Source organism: Ovis canadensis, chromosome 10 (assembly GCF_042477335.2).
Source record: "Ovis canadensis isolate MfBH-ARS-UI-01 breed Bighorn chromosome 10, ARS-UI_OviCan_v2, whole genome shotgun sequence".
NCBI classification, from domain to species: Eukaryota; Metazoa; Chordata; class Mammalia; order Artiodactyla; family Bovidae; genus Ovis; species Ovis canadensis.
The window spans coordinates 48,425,535-48,444,170 of NC_091254.1; the positions used below are offsets into that span (position 1 = coordinate 48,425,535).

At 47.1% G+C, this 18,636-nt stretch overlaps 1 protein-coding gene across 1 annotated transcript in view; it reads left to right on the top strand.

Annotated features, from left to right (window-relative positions):
- Positions 1-1,444: 1,444 nt before the first annotated feature.
- The window catches only part of SPATA13 (spermatogenesis associated 13), a 106,413-nt gene continuing 89,221 nt past the window's right edge, over positions 1,445-18,636 (top strand). Inside the window, exon 1 of the mRNA XM_069602285.1 lies at positions 1,445-1,645. The gene's annotated coding sequence lies outside the window, so the exon portion shown is untranslated. The remainder of the gene's footprint in view (positions 1,646-18,636) is intronic.

Below are 18,636 nucleotides of genomic sequence, written 5' to 3' on the forward strand. Positions count from 1 at the left end.
CTCATCCTCTGTTGTCCCCTTCTTCTCCTGCCCCCAACCCCTCCCAGCATCAGTCTTTTCCAGTGAGTCAACTCTTCACATGAGGTGGCCAAAGCACTGGAGTTTCAAGAAAGCATACATAGGATTAATTTTGACAGTAAAGAATCCGCCTGCAATGCAGGAAACCTGGGTTCCATCCCTGGGTCAGGAAGATCCCCTGGAGGAGGGCATGGCAACCCACTCCAGTATTCTTGACTGAGAATCCTCATGGATAGAAGAGCCTGGCAGGCTACAGTCCATGGGGTTGCAAACAGTCAGACACCACCGAGTGACGCACACCACACACATTCGAAATTTAATATTTTTATATGTTCTTTAGTTTTTTAATAGAGGTGGTGGTTCTTCTTTGATTATAAAAGTAACACATGTTTATAATAATAGTGCTGCACACAGAACCACTGAAATGAATCATCTAAAAGATGGCAGTTTTTAAAAGAACGTGTTTATTTTATGAATTCCATTAGGTGCACATCAGGAAACAATCATGGAAGTTTTAGGGCCCAGATCTTAGCGCTGGAGGGTTGCCTTTGCCTCTGTGGTTTTCGCGTGAATTAGTGATTAAGCCTTGAACCACCAGGAAGGTGAAACCTGAGTGGGTTCACCCACACAGCCCACGGAAGACCTGCTGTGCGTCCTGGAGGGTGGGTAGGTTTAAAAGTCTTCGTTCTGGGTTTTCTCCCCAACACCCGCCCCTCGAAAAGGGCAGCCAGGGCGCCTTGGCCTGCAGTGACCTCCTTCCAGGACAGAGATGGGGCTAGGGGGCTGAGGGGCGCAGTGGCCCTGGTGAGGAGGAGAAAATGCTCCTCGCTCCCCCGGCCCCAGGCGAGGCTGGGGAGTTCTTGGGGTGGGGGTGGAGCCGAGCTTAGGGGCGCCAGGCTGGGGGTGCTGGTATGGGGGTAGTCATTGGCTGCGGATGGAAGGGAGCCGGGCTGGGGCATGTAGCTAAGGGGAAGAGGAGCTAGGGTCGGGGGGCAGTGTAGCAGGGCCGTCGACGCGGTGGGGTATATCCTCGTGGTGGATGGGGGTGGGGTTGGGAATGGTTGGGAGAATGGTGGGGGTAGCGGGGCTGCTGCCAAGGTGGCCTGGGGTAGGGGTGGGGCTGGGTGGAGTGTCTAGGGGCCAAACTGGAGGTGTGGCCTAAAGCAAGAGGCAGAGGCGAGCTTGGGCAGTGGCCAGGAGACAGGCGTGGCGTGGCCTGGGGGAGGTGGAAAGGGAGCCGGACTAGAGGCGGTATTGTGCATGGGCGTGGCCAGTGGAGGGCGTGGCGTGGCCGGGGCGGAAGGAGAGCCCTGCCGGGGGCGTGGCCGTGAGGGGGCGTGGCCATGGAACGGGCGTGGCGTGGCCTGGGGGCGGAAGAAGAGCCCGGCCGGGGGCGTGGCCCGGGTGGGGGCGTGGCCTGGGCAGGGAGGTGGAGGCTGTGTGCTCCGCGCCGCGCTCCTCGCGCCTCATCCGAGCCCGCCAGCCCAAAGTCGGTTCGCCGGGGCTGAGGCTTCTCCGCCACTCCGGAGTGCTCAGAGCTTCGCGGGGCCAGGCAGGACCGATCCTAAGTCACCAGGACGTCTAGGATCGGCCGACTTCGGGGCTCCTGCGAGCGGGGCCGCTGTAGGTGAGGCTGCACCGGGGCACGGGGCGCTGGGCCGGCGGTCCGCAGCGTCGGTGCCCGGGTGTCCACAGGGAGCCCGAGTCCGGGAACGGAGGTACCCCAACGCCGGCCCCGCAGCCTGGGCGTGAGGTTCGCTCAGTGCGTTTGCTGCGCGGCCGGGCGGCCCGGCATCGTGGGACTCCAGCCCCGCGCGCCCGGGCACCCCCGGGACTTGACCCGCCGCGGGCTGCGGGAGGGACAAAGGCGCGGGGCGCCCGCGCCGCCCAGGGGATGCACTGGAGAACTTCGCTCCCTGGTGCCCCGGGCCTCATCTTCCGAGAGAGACGGCGGGATCCCGAGCTGGAGGGGTGGGCTCCAGAGCCGTTTTCCTTCCACTTGTGGACGGCGTGGTGGGGGGAGTCGGCACCCCAGCCCCCGGGATCACAGACCAGTGCTGCGCCCACGTCTGAGGAACTCGGGTGACCTGAGCGGACGGCCACCATCTGGCTGTACTGTCTCAGAGCCCGAGCAATGCCCTCCCCCAACCCCTCCAGGTGTGGAAAAAGAGCCAAACCAACCAAGCAGACAAACAAAACTCTCAACTCTCTCGGTCAGTTGTTTCCCAGCACTGGACAGCCTTGTCGATGAGTAGAAGAATAACTTGTTTATTTACTTGTTACCAGGGCCGTCTGAATTCGTGTGTCACGCGTCGGTCCTCCCGCCGTGCTCCCGCGTCTCACCTCGTTTTCCGTGCCTGGTGTTTTCTACCCTGTTATCCCTGCCAAGTCCCCGAGTTCTGTGCGCGCCTTCTCTAGCAGGCACAGAAACGTTACCTGTTTTATCCCGCCCCGCCCCCCAACCCCGTCCTAACGAACGCTCCTTTTCTGTGTCCCTCTACCAGGCTTCCTCAATGCAGTGTACCGGGGACCTGTTGGCTGTGCCTCCCTGTTCTGAACCTTGCCCTCTGCCCCGCCCCCACCATTTAGAGTTTTATGTGACTGTTTCTTACCCAGCATTCTCATCTTCACCCACCTGCCTCGGATCAGCCATTCTCCTCCCACCAGCCTGCCGGTCTGTCTTTCTGCCTGAGCTCCTGTCTTTAACCTACCTTTTACCTGTTTCTCCCTGTGCTTTTCCCGCCTCTTGTTTCGGTTCCTCTGGTTGCTGATTTTTCTCCTGCATTGCCATCCCTGTGTCCATTTCTCCTCTGCCAGTTGGTCCCCCATCACCTGGCAGACGTCTTTATTTCAGAATGTCAAAAAGTGTCAGGAGGAGGCGGTAGCTTCCCCAGGACTGCTGTGGATTCAAGGATCTCCTTGCCTGTTCCTGGCTGTGTCTGTTCTCCCTGAAGCAGTACCATCGGTAGACAAGTTCTCTGGCTGTGTTGATACTTATATTGATATGAATGTTAGGTAGCAGTTATCGAGCACTTACAAGGAGCCAGGTACCCTTCTGAGGAACGTACATGCAGTAATAACTCACGAATCCTCCTCGCATCCCTGTAACATCGATGCATTCCTAACCCCATTATACAGATGGATAAAGGGAGGCTTGGAGAAGTGAAATACCAGGCCCAGACCCCCTCTTCTCGCCACACCAACTTTTGAACTCAGACATGGGTTGGGATTTGGCTTTGGAAATGAGGTCATTATTTGTGTGTTTTATTTAGTCTGCATTTTATAACAGTGGAGGGCATAATAGCTGTACCTGTAGAGCCACGTGTGGGGAAGAACTGTTGTCTCCCGTCCTTCAGAAAGATGGGGACACTGCCTGGACTGGCCTCCAGTTGGCTTTCCTGAAGTGAGTGCCGGCCCCCTTGGCTACAGGAGAGCTCGAGAAAGCTTCATGCCAAGACCATTGCCAGCTGCTCTGCCCCTATAGTGAGAGGTCAGTTTCACTTTAGCTGGCCAGAGCTTCAGGGTCCTTGAGCGCTCTGTGATGCCGTGAGTCTAGTTTGTTTCCATTTCATTGTACAATTTAAAGCCTTGTTCAGATATCTTCTTTGCCTTCCTGTGAGTTGTAGGAAAGTATTTGTTCTTTTGCAGATGCTGAAGCACAGTCTTGGGAAAGTTTTCTGCTTCGATGGCTAGAAGGGACCTTATATTCCACAGATGAGGAAACTATGGCCCAGAGAAATAAAATGACATGTCCAAGGGAGGCAGCTGGACGGTAGGGCTGGCCCTAGATGCCCGACCTGCTGGCTGCTGGTCCAGGACTCTCTATGCCTGGCTCTACAGCCTGGTGGGGTGGCCTCTCAGAGACCTGCTGTGTGGAGCAGCTACTGCTGCCCTGCCCCCACCCTCCCTTTCCTAAGCTCAGAGGCAGCAGGAGGATTCATGGAGGATGAAATTGTCCGTGGGCTCTTTTTTTTTTTTTGGCCTGAGAGCTAAATATTTTAACAATATTTGCTTCTGAGATAAGGAATGGCATACATGGAATCATAAAAACACAGAAGTATAAATTCAAGTGTTTTAGAAAGAAGTATTTTTTGTTTTCCAGAACATCAGGCAGGAAGACCAGGCAGGAACCTCTGCTTTCTAGAGGCACATTGTACAATCCATGGCAGTTTCAGAATCAGTAACTGGAATGTTGGATTGCATTTTCCACTTGCAGAGAGAGAGGCATTAGTACTCACATGGTTCCCTTCATCTCTGCATCTCAGATGAAACGGGGGTGACGGGGAGCCTGTCTCTGTGTTGGCCTTGCGCTGCCTACCGGTCTCTCCTACTGACCTGGGACTCCCGTGCCCCCCAGTTCCCAGCTTTGCTCCCTGCTGTCTGGCTCACCCCTTTCTCTGGGAGCCTTTGGGGAACCTGGAGGGTGCTGCCTCCCGACAGTTGCTCAACCATTCCATACCTGCCGTTCTTGACAGAATCCAGCCCTGATGCCCTCAGGTGTACGTTGCATGTAATTAACTTCTCTCTGATGTTCCCGAATGAGATGGGTGGGTCTGTGCGTCCCTGGGAGAACTGATGAGACGTGTCTGTGTCCTGTGGTTTGGATGAGGACTGTGTAACTGAAGAGCAGGTTAGGTTCACAGCTCCCTTGCATAGTTGAAGGCGTCAAGGTTCATGGCTGTAGCCCCATACGATGAGTCAAGGCTGAGGTTTGAACATGGGGCTGCCTGGCTCAAGAGACCCACACGCATGAGTTTCCAGCGTCTCTCCTCTGAAGCTTGTAGCTCCCTCCGCAGCAGTGTCCTCAGGGCCTTTTACGAGCTAGAAGGTTCCTGGTGCCTAGCCGAGGTGGGGATACGAAGCGGTGCATGGGGCCTTAGGGGGTTTCCGGGCATCTTGTTCATCTCCCTCCTGGACCAGAGGAGGAAGGGAACTGGCTGACTGGGGGAAGCCAGGAGCTGCGGCAAGCCCCAGATGGACAGAGGTGGTCCAAACGTGGTTGTGGCCATTTGCTGTGGTCGGCATGTCAACGCTTGTGGTCACGAGTAACGCCTCATGCCTCAGCCTATGCTAGTGATCTTCAGGTGTCCTAGACAGAGGACCGTTCCCTCCCCTCACTAGGACCTTCAAGGACCTGATTACTTGGCCAGAAATAGCCTCCGCCTGTTTCCACGTCACCATGGGAGCTTTGCAAGCTCAGCGCCGTCATTTCGGGGACTGGGTGCCTGACTCAGGACATCTTCTCTGGCCAGATCTGAGTGGGCCCCCATTCCGTCTTGGGGTTTAGCCATGGAGGTGAGGAGCTCTAAGAGGACCCTGCTGTCTAATCTGAGAGAGGGAGGGACCAGCCTTTTCCCTCCCTGATTAGCTCCATTACAGAGATTGGCAGGCTGTCCTTGGGGAAAATAGCACACGGGTCGGAACTGACTAGCCTGGAAGGTGGCCATGGTGGGAGGCAGCCCGCAGGAAGCTGGGGTCTTTGCTTGGCATCCCGGGCAGGTGCAGGGGACGGAACCCTGATTTTACTCTCAGAGCAGAGGGGTCGGGAGGCCAGGGAGGAGGTATGCTCCTGGTAGCAGAGCCAGGATTACAGGCTTTCAGGGAAATTGCTGTTCATATAACAGGAACAGTAAGCAGTCCTGTCGTGGAGTATCAAAGTTACACCTCAGTTACATTAAACAGGGTCAGGCCCTGGTCAGTCACCACCACGTACAAGGTATAAAGAGAGAGTAGATAGGAGTACTAAAACCACTGACCTGTAGGTGTAGAAACCTGTCCACTTGGGGTGTTGGGACTCTGTGGCTTCAAGAGTTTATATGCTGGATGCTAGGAACATCCCTACCCTTAGGGAGGCTCACACACTTTCCGGGGGTAGAGGCTGGTGTGTGAAAGTCTGGGGACCATAGCAGGTGAGGGATCAATTTGCAGGGAGGGTGTTAGGGGAGTTCATGAGAGGCCTAGGATCCAGGAAGGATCCTAGGAGGAGGTGCTAACCACAGCCTGGGCTGAACAGGAGTGCCCAGGTTGGGGAAGGGGGTGACAGAGGGAGGCATTCTAGCCTCTGGGGACAGAATAAGAGGTGGGGAGACAGACAGTTCGGCGATGAGGGACCTTTAGACAATTCTGAGTGGCCCCTAGAATTGAGGGGCCCTTCGTTCATTACTGTCACCGTGTGCCCAGAACAGTGGTTCTGAGTCACTATCTCCTGGGTATTTGTTAGAAAAGCAAATTCTAGGACTTTCCCCCTGGAGTCCCCCAGACTCAGAGACTCGGGGGTGTGTGTCTGTATTTTAACACCTTCCAGGTGACTTTCTGACATGCTAGCTTGAGAACCAGTGCTCTAGAACGTATGAGAAACAGCAGCTCTTCATTGCTCCTTCAAAGATCCGGGACCACATTTCTGCCTGGTCAGACCTCCCTCTGGGATCTGCTGCCCACCATCCGTGTGTTTCTGTACTGTGTACACTCGCACACCTGCCTCGCCCACCCTGCTTCATTTCATCCCTACTAGTGATGTAGACTATTTCTACAACACTGCTCCCTGACATGATTTCTTAGTGTTTCAAGGTCATCAGATAAATGGTTCAGGTCCCAACTCTGCTGCTTGCCCGCTGTGTGACTTTGGGGTGGCCTTGACCTCTCTGCCTCGGTTGCCCTTCTGAACAATGTAGATAGTGGTACTCATCTCTTCGCTGAGTAGTTCAAACTTTCTTGGGTGTTGGAATTACCTGGGGGTCTTTCGGAAAGATTGATGCCTTCTCTCACCCACAAATAGTGTTAGATTGTTCAGGGGCAGTGAAGTTGGGAACCACAGTCATAGGTTGCGTGAGGATGGGAGAGTCCATTCTTACAGGGTGCTCAGAAGAGGTCCTGGCACTTGTCAGCTGGGGCAGGGGAGGCTCGGATGGTTTTGTGATGGGATGGGGAGAAAGCGGAGCTAGTGTCGCTTGTTCCATGAATACTTGCTAGGTGTTGAGGGCCTGTTGGTTTGGGGCTCTCTTGGTGGTTCCATCTTATTCTGAGTGCATCTCCAGGTCTGACTGAGCATCCTCCAGGCAGGACTGCAGAGGTCTTGCGTGAGCAGAGCACACAGGCCCCCACCCCCGGCCTGCCTTCCCAGCACCGGCATTGTCTTCCATCCTCTGTGCAGAAGCGCTTGACTTTTTGGAATATAACCAGATTCTAAACTCATGAAGGCACAGCGCTTTCCAGTAAGAATGCTCTCTGCCCCCGACCCCGGGGTTCTGACCCTGCCCTAATCTGTCATTTGTACCTAGACACCTGTTTTCAGACACACCAAACACCTTCAGACTTGGTCTTTACACCTGAACACACCAAACATCTCCATCTCTGTCTTTACACCTGAGCTGTCTTCTCTGATCTAAATGTCATATTATAAATTGCGTATTTCTGACAGTTACTTAAATAACATATGACCTTTCTGCATACTGTGCTCCGTCACACATAGTCTTTCAACCTTCATTCATTGTTAATTCAATAACTGTTGATGGGCGTCTGCTTTGCATCGAGCCTGAGCTGATGATTTTATCCCGTCTTTCCTGTGGCAGAACAAGCATACCTATCACCATGTAGAAGGCGTTTCTTTAGGTTTCGGTTTATAGCTACAGCCTGCTCTATACCTTTTGGTGGTGTAATCACCCCACTTGCAATAATAGAACATCTGAAGGACATTTTTCATGTTGACTCCATGGGCCTTCTTTGAACCCTGCTGAGATTAATTAAATCAAACCCCATGCAGCAATTATCCTAAAATATCCCCACCAGTTATTAAAATCCAGTTTGCCTGGGGCTGGAGACCATAGTTAGTACTCTCAGGATGAAATCCACCATCCAGTGTAAGGTCTGTGGGTTTCTTGTTTCTTTTAGTCTAGAGTCCGTCCTAGTGGTTTGGTCAAATCAATTAAAGAAACAAGAAATAGAATTCATATCTCAGGTTTATGATTTGTTCTGTCTCTGTGGAAAAGTTAGATTCTGTTTTTGGTTTTGTTTTTTGCTGTGCAGGGTATATAGGAAGCTGATGTTTACTCTTTAGGTTGGCCGGAATACATTTAAATCTGTGTTGAAAATAGAAATAATTGATTCACTCCATTTGTTCCGCTGCCCGAGGACTAAGTGAACATCTACCACTAGGGAAACTTTTGTGTGGCCGGCACACAAGTGGCTCAGTATTATGGTAAAGACTAGCCTCCATTGTGTGGCCTTAACATTATCACTGGTGTTACCCACGAGCTGAATAGCCTTTAGAAATACAGGCCTTCACAGGAATTGCCCTGGCTTAAATGTTCCCTGGATCCTTCTGAAATAACATCCCCCACCCCCTCATTTGAAACAATAAAGGAGGAGGGAATATATGAATATCTACAGCTTCAATTATATTCAAAAGGATTAGATTTTTAAAATGAGAAAAGTTAAAACTGTATTTTAATTTTTAAAATGTGACGTTAAGAAATAACCCAGAAAACACTGGGAAAAGTCAACAGTGTTCTTTAAAATGGTCTGTTCTAAGATCTCCAAGGCTTGCTTTCTCTCCCTTTGACTTTTCTGAAACAAACCTAAACTCCCCAGAGTGGATTGAGTGGCCCGTCTTACTGAAGAGCCTGCTTGTTTTATCGAGTCGAGTCCAGCTCTGGCGTTAGATCTCCCCTCTGCGTCCTCAGGCCTCTCTGCCAGGACCGTGGTGTCCCACACTTCCCAGAAAAGCATGGGGGACTTCACCGTTATGGCCCAGCTCCAGTTCTTGGCAGTGACCTCTGGGGTGTGTGTGTGTGTGTGTGTGTGTGTGTCTAGGGTGGGGCCCACACACGGGCTGTGCTGAGTCAGTGTATCCTTGTACCTAAGTCAGGTTGAGACGCCTGGCATCCCTGAGAAATGAAGCTGTGGAATTCTGAATAAGGAAAGTGGCAGCTTCTTCTGAGGATTCATTTTTGGATGAAAAGCCATGGCAAGGTGTGAGGAAGAAGACTGACTTGTAAACTTGCAGCTTGTGGAATCTGGATGACTGATGGGATTCTGTTCGTATTTTTTCTTCGTTTCTTAACCTCAAGTCCTAGCTCCCTGACCAGGGCTTGAACCCGCGCCCCCTGCACTGGAAGTGCAGAGCCTTAACCACGGGGCCACCAGGGAAGTCAGTTTGTATCTTCAGTAGTTGTCCTCACCCACCAGCATCGGGATCAACCATTCTGCTCAGGGTTGAGCCACCTGTGTCCAGTTGCAGCTCTTGAAAGGCCATGTGCCCGGCAGAGTGTCTTGCGCTCATGGATGATGATGGTGCTCATTGAGGTGGAAGGACGGGCCACTCCTAAACGCAGCCATGGTTCCAGCCACAGGGAGGCCCTTCCCAGTTTCCACTAATCCTTCCCTGCAGCCTCACCGTCCCTCCTAGATCTCTGTGCTGGGTGGGAGGGTGGTGGTGTAGGGTGACCTTCTCCGGGCTCTCTTTCAGGCTAGACTCTTCTGCCACCGGGGATGGGGAGCCCTGGAGAAGGGTGGAGATGCTCTATCTGTCTATGCTGTCCTCCCCTGCTGTGGGCTGGGGCTTCCTGTGGCTCGACTGAAAATTAGGAGAAAATACTCAGGCTTAGAGAACATGGTAGATGTTCTTTCTGATCCCCTTGTAGGAGGAAGCAGGGTTTCTCTCCGGTTTTCCTGGTCTGTTCCTACTCTGACCCTCATCCAAGGTGCTCACCCTGAGTGGGTGCTCACCGGAAGCCTTCACGCGAGGCAGGGATGCGCGCGTGTCCTGGTATTTCAAGGCTGGCAGTGGGTGGGTCAGAGTGCACAGCGTCCCTGCTGCCGCCTGAAGGTATGAGTCTGCAGCACCCTGACATATCAGCACGTCCAAGGGGGTTTATCACACTGATTTCCTGGGGGCTGTTTCCAAACCTGCTGAGATTAATTAAATCAAACCCCATGCCACAATTATTCTGAAGCAAAATGGCTTATTAAATTCTGGTGCATGCTGGATTACTGAATTCGTATTGTCCCAGTAGACAATTACGGTTTTGCTTGTTTTCTCCTCTAGGACTTTAATAGCCTGTTTTTATTTTTGTGGGTGAATACAACCAATCTCTCCTGGTTTTTCTTTCCTGCTGGGATGAGTTGTCTCTAAGGAAGGAGGAAATGCCATTGTCAGCAGACAGCACTGTTTCTAGGCTTTCCTGGAAAGTCGATTCCGTAGAAGCAGGTCTTACTCTCCACACAGTGCATCTGTTTTTCTCTGGCTGGGAATTTTTTAAGAAGTCTTTGTGTCAGTTGGAACACTCATCTTCTGAGATGAAGATAGTGGCTATCTGTGCAGATCAGTCCAGGAGAAACAGAAGGTTGGCTCAGCAGGAGGGTTTCTGGTCCCTTGTCCCCCAGACCCGGGGCAGCCACTTCTCTGTGTGTGCTTGCAGGTCAGCTGAAGAGACCTGGGAAGCACTTTGGTTTGCATTATTGAGAGGGGATTAAAACAAAACAAAGCAAAACACTGATCTCATGAGTGGTATAGTTCTTTATGTATGTCGCTTCCCTAGTGGCTCAGTGGTAAAGAATCCAACTATGGATGCAGAAAACGCGGGTTCAATCCCTGGGTCGGGAAGATCCCCTGGAGAAGGAAATGGGAACCCACTCCTGCATTCTTGCCTGGAGATTCCCATGGACAGAGGAGCCTGGCGGGCTACAGTCCGTGGGGTGACCAAGAGTCAGACACGACCGAGCACCTGAGCACACAGGCATGCACGCACGTTTCTTTCAAACAGCAGAGTTTCTTTTCTGTGACTGTTTCTAGAGATGGCTAGCCATGCATATTCCGCATGCCTGGTCAGTGACTCTTTCTTTTCCTTGTACAGACTCACGGCTGCAGTTAGCTTGGACCACATTTCTCATAGTCTTTTAGATGGAAAGGTATTTTTCCCATTGGGAGGAGCCTACAGCTTTCACCTCAGAAGAGAGGGAACTTCAGACCCACATCAGGACCCGTTTGCTAAGGGCTCAGGAGGTGATCTGCGTGCTTGCTGGTCTCAGGGCAGCGGCTCTGTTGCTTTCGGAGTGCAGAGGCCCTTGTGTACTCAGTGCTGCCTCGGCCAGAAGTGGAGGGAGATGGGGAAGTGGTGGCCTTGGTCTCAGAACCTGCTGCTTCCCTGTGCAGGTGGCCACGCCCGTCTGCTGGTGTCTACACAGAAACTCAGACACTTCTGGCACCTGTCCTGGGCTGAACCTGCCTCCGTCAGTCACGAGGTTTGCACAGTCCGGAAGGTCTCTGTAAAGTACCCAGATCCTGGTGCTGGATTGTACGCAAGACTCAGCTGTGGTGTGTAGGTGGTTTTCTTTAGCTGGAGTGACTTTGGTACGAGTCAACATCTGACACACAGGAGGCAAGAGTTGGCAGAAAAGAGTGGGGATTTGAGAGTTCAATCAATATGGAATTGTATTCTTCGGGAGTTTTGCATTCTTGGTAATCTTTAAGATTTTTTTAAAAAGCTGAAATTATTGTAGATTCACATGCATAGAATAATGCAGTGACATTTATGTGATGTGGACAACATCATGGCTGGGATGTTGGCACTGATGTGCGTGCACGCATGCTCGGTTGCTTTAGTCGTGTTTCACTCTTTGCGACCCTACGGACTACACCCTGTCAGGCTCCTCTGTCCATGGAATTCTCCAGATAAGAATACTGGAGTGGGTTGCCATGCCCTTCTCTAGGGGATCTTCCCACCCCAAGGATCGAATCCACGTCTCTTGCGTCTTCTGCATTGGCAAGCAGAGTCTTTACCCACTGAGCCACGTGGGAAGCCCGTTGACCTTGCTACGTGAAGATAAATAGCTTTTCCATCACCAAAAAGGTTCTTTGTGTTGTCCTTTTATATCCACACCCACTTCCCTTCTGCCCCTACTTCTTCTTTTGCCTCAAGCAACCACTAATTTTTCCTGCATATAATTTTATTTCAAAAATGTTATAAAATTGGAATCATACTATATGTTAGGTATTGCTTTTCTTACTCAACACACTGCTCTGAAGATGATACTACTTCATTAGATATGTATGGCTTGCAAATATATTCTAAGTTTGATAAAGTCTAATTTATTGGTTGTTTTTCCTTTTTTACGGATTATCCTTTTGGTGTCAAGTCTGCCTAGCCCTAGGTCTTGAAGACTTTTCTTCTAGTGTTTTTTAAGTTTTATAGTTTTACATTTAAGTCAATGACTCATTTGAGTTGGCTTTCATATAAGGTGTGAGATGTAGGTTGTGTTTTTTTGTGAGATTTTTGTTTGTTTGTGATTTTTGCCTGTAGATGTCTAATTGCTCTAGCCCCCTTTTTTTGTTAGAAAGGCTATGCCTTTTCTATTCAGTGATTTTTGCATTTTTATCAAAAATTAGTTGGGCATATTTGTGTAGGTCTGTTTCTAAGTTCTCCTTTCTGCTGCATTGAGCTATGTGTCTCAGCCAACATCACAGTCTTGATTACTATAGCTTTGAGTCTTGAAATTGGGTGGACCAATTCTTCCCAGCTTATTCTTTTTCGACATTGTTTTAGCTATTCTAGTTCCTTTTGCTCTCATATAAATTTTTGAATGATCTCATATCTGCTAGAATTTGGGGAGAACTGGCATCTTTACTATTTTGAATCTTCCAGTCTTCCATTTTTTCCATCATTATTGTGCAGTTTTAAGCATATAATTTCTGTTCATGTTTGCATAGATTTCACTTTTGAACACTTGTAAATGGTATTGTGTTTTTTATTTCAATGCCCATGTGTTCATTGCTATGTAGAAATACAGTAAAAAAAAATTGTGTTTGTGTTTAACTCTTGTTCTATAACCTTGTAGAGCTCATTGATTTTGGTTCTAGGGTTTTTTTGTGGATTCCTTAGGACTTCCTATGTGGATAATTATGTCATCTGCAAATAGGGATGATTTAATTTCTTTCTTTCTAAACTGTACACCTTTCATGTACTTTTCTTGCATTATTGAACTGGCTAGAACTTCTTGCACTATGTTGAATAAGAGTGTGAGAGCAAATGTCCTTGCCTCTTTCTGATCTTAGAGGGCATTCTGTCTTTTCACAATTAAGTGTAATGTTAGCTGTAGGTCGTTGGCAGATATGCCTTATCAAGTTGAGGAAATTGAGCTCTTCTTTTTTTTTAAACGATGACTGAATTTTATCAAGTGTTTTCTCCATCAATTGAGATGATTATGGTTTTTTAGCCTGTTAATATAATGAATTATATTGATTAATATTTCAAATATTGAACCAGTGGATTCCTGAAGTAAACCCAAATGGAACCCACTTGATCGTGTGCGTAATTATTTTTATATATTGCTATCCAACTGAACTGAACTGATCCCTGGAGAAGGAAATGGCAACCCACTCCAGTATTCCTGCCTGGAAAATCCCATGGATGGAGGAGCCTGGTGGGCTGCCATCCATGGGGCTGCAGAGAGTGAGACACAACTGAGCAACTTCACTCACTCCACTCACTCATATTCGCTTAGGTTTTATTAAGCGTTCTTATGTCTATTTTCATGAGAGATCTTGGTCTGTAGTTGGGTTTTTGTTTGGTTGGTTTTGTTAGTGTTGTAGGGTACTATCTTTATCTGATTTTGGTATCAGGGTAATACTAGCTTCATACAATGTCTAATCACAGAAAATGCCTTTCATTTCCTGGGTGACTAAGGATGCAATTAGTGTTAATTCTTTTTTAAACATTTGGTAGAATTCTTCAGTGAGATTTCTTCTTAGTTTTGAAATGACAAATTCAGTTTCCATAATGGTTAATGTCTGTTGAAGTTATCTATTTCATACTGTATTAGATGTGGTAGTTTTTGTTTTTTGAGCATGTGAACCATTTTCTCTAAGTTGCCCAATTTTTTGTGTGTCAAGTTGTTCATAGTACTCTCTTACTATCTTTTTGATGTCTGCAGGGAGGGTAGTGTTATCTCATTCCTAATATTGGTATATTGTTTCTTCTATCTTTTTTTTTTTCCCTTGGTCAATCTTATTAGGAAGTTTATTGACTTTATTAATTTTTTAAAAGAGCTAGCTCTTAGTTTTACTGATTTTTGCTATTTATCTGCTTTCTTTTATATCTGCTCTTACCTTTGTTACTGATATTTCTTTCCTTTTGCTTGTTTTGGGTTTATTTTGTCTTTTTCCTAGGTTCTTGAAGTGGGAATTTAGACTACTGATTTGAGTTCTTTCTTATTTTCTTATGTATTTATTTAATGCTGTAATTTTTCCTCAGAGCACTGCTTTAGCTCTGTCCTGTAAATTTTGATATGTCACATTTAATTTTTAGTTTTATTCAGTTAAATGTCTTTTTAAAATTCCTCTCTAGACTTCCTCTTTGACCTGTGGGTTATTTTTTTAATTAATTAATTAATTAATTTTACTTTACAATATTGTATTGGTTTTGCCATACATTGACTTGAATCCACCATGAGTGTACATGTGTTCCCCATGCTGAACCCCCCTCCCACCTCCCTCCTCATCCCATCCCTCTGTTCATCCCAGTGCACCAGCCCCGAGCACCCTGTATCACACATCAAACCTGGGTTGGCAATTTGTTTTACATATGATAATTTACATGTTTCAGTGCCATTCTCCCAAATCATCCCGCCCTCGCCCTCTCCCACAGAGTCCAAAAGACTGTTCAGTACATCTGTGTCTCTTTTGCTGTCTCGCATACAGGGTTATCATTACTTTCTTTCTAAATTCTATATATATGTGTTAGTATACTGTATTGGTGTTTTCCTTTCTGGCTTACCTCACTCTGTATAATAGGCTCCAGTTTCATCCACCTCATTAGAACTGATTCAAATGTATTCTTATTAATGGCTGAGTAATATTCCACAGTGTATATGTATGACCTGTGGGTTATTTAAAAGTATGTTTAGTTTCCAGATGTTTGGAAATTTTCCTCACATCTGTTATTGACTTTCAGTTTATTCCCTTATGGTTGGAGAATGCATTCTGTATGATTTCAGTTAAGCGTTTTTGCAGTTGGTTTTATAGCCTGGGATATTGTCTGTCTTGATCTATGTTCCGTGTGCTATGAGGAGAATATATTCTGCTGTTGTAGTGTGGAGTGTACTTTGCCTTTCTAATCCCGTTGTTAATGCTTTTAATCCTGAAATGGAGTATTTTGTTTTAAATATTTTTTGGTGAAAATGAGGAGACTGAAAATCCATAATAATCCATATTGTTAATTTAGGGCAACTTTGACAACCATCCAAGGGGAGGGTAGAGTTTATATTCTCTATTGGAAATGTGGGTACCAGAGGGCCATTTCATTACACTGTTGTGTTAGGATTAGAAAGACTGATGAAAACCGTCCTAAATCTCAATCAAAATTAGAGGTCAGATAGCTGGAGGTGCTGACCAGGACTGGAGGTATTTCAAGATTGGTTGGGTTTTTTTCTTGTTGATTAGTTTTTATTAGTTAACTAACTCACTGCTTACTAAGTATTCAGTCTTTAATTAGATCTAGAGCAGAGTGATGGGTTATTGATATAAAGCTATATTTTTAATCTATTCTGAAAAACATGTTGAGCAATTCCTCTGTTCCAGACGTGGTGCTAGCTCTTGAGAATTAACTAGAGAGACATGGACTCAAGTATTTTTTATTCTCCCACAGAAGAAAACCTAGAAATCTCAATGGCTTCCATAAAGACTGATTGCTGGGAAACCGAAGAGTAAATTAAATTTTGAAGATTGTTTTAGTTTCAGATGACACAACTTAAATTTGAGAAACAATGTTAAGTGTGCCATGCGGAGAAGCTGTTTTTATCCCATGGTTGTAGAGTCACATTCAGTTAAAAACCTGGCCCTTCTTGCAGGTCTTCCGAGTGCCACGCACTGAAGTAGGTGCAGGGAGTCTGGATTTGCTCAACCCCGGCTGTACCTTTTCTTTCTTCAGTCTGATTGTTAAAAAATAGAGGCCAACTATAAATTTCACACTTTACATCCATTTTTATGTGTTGTTTCTTAAGAAATAGAAGCTTCCATGTATAGTAAAAAAATAGAAGCTTCCATGTATAGTTATAGTAACATAGCTATATAAAGAATATCTACATAAGTGCTGTTGGATTTAAGTACAAACAGATCTGGTATCAGTGTCAATACTGACGTTACCTCACGTCGTTGTGTAAACACACCGTTAGTTTAACCTGTTTAACCAGGTACAGTTACAGAAGGGCAGCAAAGACCTTACTCCATTACATGTAACACAGCAAGAAGTGAGAAAATGCAGTTAAATATATCACAGTGGTTGCTCTCCTTTTCCCTATGACATCGTAGTTTTCCTCTAGCATCTCTTTTTCAGATTACAAAAGCACGTTATTTCCCAGAAAACCACTTGCTTTGATTAATGGGGCCAGGCCAGTCCAAGGACAGAGTAAGTACATGGGAACCTGGCTTGATCCCTGGAGAAAGTCCTGTCTTCTTTCTCTCTCCCTGTAGCTCTTTAATTTCATTACCGTGTTTCCTGGTAAGTCACTAAGGAAGCTCCAAGTATCTAAATAAATGGTAGGTGATGGGTTGATGAGCTATTAATGGTTGAGAATAATAGGCTCAAACTTTATTTTTTATCATGTCGTTAAAGAACATCCTCTTTCTTCCTAGTATGAAGGGAAGTGGGAAATGCTCTACTCGACTGCTTTTATTCTTCCTCCGTTAATCGCAGTCTGGCGGGATGGACTCTGCTTTGCTACCCTGATTCACTGTTACTTTTAACTGTGACATCAAGTTCTTAGAGATATTTGGAAGAAAGACATCAAATGCCCTTACGACACCTTGGGCGTGCATCCATTGGTCTGGCTGACACGGTGAGCCTGAGACAAATCAGGTGACTTCTTGGAGCCTCGTTGTTCCCCTGTCTGTGCAGTGAATCTGGGTGATGATAAGGGACTCCCTCCTCCCTACTTAGTCGCAGATGTTTCCGTTGTCATCTCTAGTCTGCGAGCTCCAGGGGAGTGAGAGCTGTTGGGCAGGAACAGAGACGCAGAGAATGGACTTGTGGACCCAGCAGGGAGAGGAGAAGGAGGGATGAATGGAGAGAGTGGCACTGACGTACGCCCACGTGTAAAACAGGCAGTGGGAAGCTGCTGGGTAGCATAGGAAGCCCAGCTTGGTGCTCCATGATAACCTAGAGGGGTGGGATGGGGAGGAGGTGGGGGGAGGAGGTTCAAGAGGGAGGGGACATATGTATACTTATGACTGATTCATGTTGTTGTATGGCAGATGCCAACACAATATTGCAAAGCAATTATCCTCTGATTAAAAATAAAAATAGAAAGAAAACGAATTGACCATACACCTGAAACTAACACAACACTGTTAATCAATTATAATCCACAGAAAATAAAAATTAAACAAAGGAATGAGTTGACAGCACAGCAAAGCCAGCAGCCTCACTTGCTGCCTTTTTAAACAGCTTTGTGAAGTATACTTGGCATACATACTGTTGTCATCATCCAGAGTCACTGCACAGACAGGGGACAGTGCGGCTCCAGGAAGTCACCTGATTTATCTAAGACATACTGTGTATACACCCAGCGTACACACACTACTATGTATAAAATCGATAACCAACAAGGACTACTGTGTAGCACGCAGAATCATACTCAACATTTTGTAATAACCTGTAAGGGAAAAGAATCTGAAAAAGAGTAGGTATATATGTGTATATGGAATCACTTTGCTCTGCACTTGAACACAACTGTTATTGTTCAGTTGCTCAGTCGTGTCTGACTCTTTGCTGTGACCCCGTGGACTGCAGCATACTAGGCTTCCCTGTCCCTCACTGTCTTGCAGATTTTGCTCCATTGAGTTGATGATGCCATCCAAGCATCTCATCCTCTGTCATCCCCCTTCTCCTCCTGCCTTCAGTCTTTCCCAACGTCAGGGTCTTTTCCAGTGAGTCAGCTCTTCCCATCAGGTGGCCAAAGTACTGGAGCTTCAGCTTCAGCATCAGTCCTTCCAATGTATGTTCAGGGTTGATTGCCTTTAGGATTGACTGGTTTGATCAACATGATTATATGTCAATTAAAAATATATATATATAATTGATATACCTTACCTCTCATCCATTTAAAGTGAGGAATTGTTTTTAGTATATTTAGAATCATGCTCGTCATCATTGCAGTCAGTTTGAGAACACAAGAAGAAATCTTCATGCCCACTAACAGTCACTCCTCTTTTCCCCCCAAACCCCCAGGAGTTTGTGCTATTAGCACCACTAAATAATGACTTATATCTGATGGCTTAAGCTCCTAAAAAGAGAGTGGAAAAAGTTGGCTTAAAGCTCAACATTCAGAAAACTAAGATCATGGCATCTGGTCCCATCACTTTATGGCAAATAGATGGGGAAACAGTGGAAACAATGGCTGACTTTATTTTTCTGGGCTCCAAAATCACTGCAGATGGTGATTGCAGCCATGAAAAAAAGATGCTTACTCCTTGGAAGGAAAGTTATGACCAACCTAGACAGCATATTAAAAAGCAGAGACATTACTTTGCCAACAAGGGTCCATCTAGTAAGGCTATGGTTTTTCCATAAGGTCATGTATGGATGTGAGAGTTGGACTATAAAGAAAGCTGAGCGCTGAAGAATTGAT